Here is a 2,026-nt window from a genome sequence, read left to right as displayed (position 1 = left end):
GTGGAGGTATGGAAACTGAATTAGTACTTTCCTATGCTAAGCATCAGTCTTCCTTCAATTAGAAAATTCCCTGTTGAGGGCAGGGGTGTAGGTCAATGGAAGTTGCATTTTTGGTAGTTTCTGCTTAAAATTAGATAATGTTTCTATGGTTGCTGTCAGATGTTTTCAGTTTAAAATCATCTTTATACCGCTTTGGGGGGCTGCTAATTTCTTCATAGTCATTTGAAAGCCACTTCCTCATTTGTCATGTGAGGGTAACATATGCCTTGCAGATTAGTCCTGAAAATTTCATGAAATTATATACAGAAATTGCCTGAAACATTGGAGGGTGACAACAAACAATACAGTTGTCTTACTCTTCCTCTTACTGCATATTGTATACATTGGTTTCAGTTACCAATTCCAGATCTATTATTCCTTGAATTCTATCTCACCTTAAATCATTGCTGCCTCTAGTTTTCTTGATCGGGCCATTAGGCTTCTAAAAACAGAGAAAATATGTTTGTGAACTCAAAGGGAATGTTCCTGGTCACAACTTCAACTTGGAAAGCAATTTCTTCATTACATGGTTGCCCATAATTTATCACATCTCTCTCTAGTTAAAATCTAAGAACATTTACTGGGTGCCCACCATGAGCCCTATCCTATGCCCTCCCTTACTTTGTACACTTCCTGAAGATCAGCAGATCACCCTCCCTCCACAGCAGCCTTTACGTACTCGGGACTCCATCTCCTCCTCCACTCCTTTGAACAAGGAGGAAAGTTCCCATCTCTCCCTCAGGTCCCTATCTGTATTCTCACTCCCAGAAACTAGATCACAAAGAGCCCTGCTCATACGCTCATTCCCTAATAGTTCTCAGGAAGGTACAGATAACAATTGTTTTATGTTCTCAAAAAGACTTTAAAATATCTATTTTTCTCTGTTCTTGAAAGCTGCAATGTTGAACGCACAGGCAGTGGGACAGAGCATCTGGGGAGTGACCTGTGGGAAGAGAAGCTGCTGAAAGTGTGAAGTGCTGAAAACCAGGGAGGACTGGATCAGTGAGAAAAGGGGAAAGGAATCAGGGGAAGCAATTGGGAAAAATCAACTGGGGGACTGCCTACAGTGCACTTCATGTGGACTTTAGGGTCCAAAAATCTTTAGTTAAAGTTTGGTTCTCCCTTATACTAGCTCTGTGACTCTGGGTAGTTTTTTTAAAAGAGCTATTTTGAAGATTGAAGGAGAAAAGTTATATAAAGTAGTTAGTATAAAGCACATCACTAGCATACTATTATTTGTATTGAATCTTAATTTCATTTACAAATATTTCATAACATTACTTTGTGTTCTTAGTTTTTAATCTTAGAACTATGCTTCTTTTTAAAAGATACTCTTATATTTCAAAAACAAAACATACCAAATATATAGAAGTACATTTTGTGCACAAAAAAAAGCAAAAATCATGAGTGACACTGGAATGATTGAGATCAAGGAAATGCTGCAGTAAATAATTACAATTACAGCCTGGCCGGCATGGCTCAGTTGGTTGAACGTCATCCCATGAACCAGGAGGTCACAGTTTGACTCATGGTCAGGGCACATGCCCGGGTTGCATGCTCGATCCCAGTAGGGGACATGCAGGAGGTAGCCAATCGATGATTCTCTCTCCCTCTCTGAAATCGATAAAAATATATATTATATAAAGAAAAGAAACCCCCATCTGTAAACTCTTTGGAAACCCTGATTGAGTTCAGGAGCCTTGCTTACATTGTTGACAATGGCCCCGGATGTCACTCTGCACAACAATCCCTACCTCACGCCCCACACCACAGAGTCCACAGGAACCTGTGGTGGGGCGCCTGTCCTGACCCCCTAACTTTAAGTCCAGATCTCATCCTATATAGGCACCTACAGCCTCACCTAGCACAGGACCCCCCACCCTGCCCAGATACTGCACAGGGCTTGCTGTCCTAACCCTGTGCTGTCTCCATGGCCCTGACCCTCTACAAGAAGCCTTGCCTATAACAGTGCTGGAGCCTATAGCCG

The sequence above is a fragment of the Myotis brandtii genome, unplaced genomic scaffold (genome assembly GCF_000412655.1).
Source record: "Myotis brandtii unplaced genomic scaffold, ASM41265v1 scaffold4849, whole genome shotgun sequence".
In the NCBI taxonomy this organism is placed as follows: Eukaryota; Metazoa; Chordata; class Mammalia; order Chiroptera; family Vespertilionidae; genus Myotis; species Myotis brandtii.
This window is presented reverse-complemented; position numbering follows the sequence as displayed.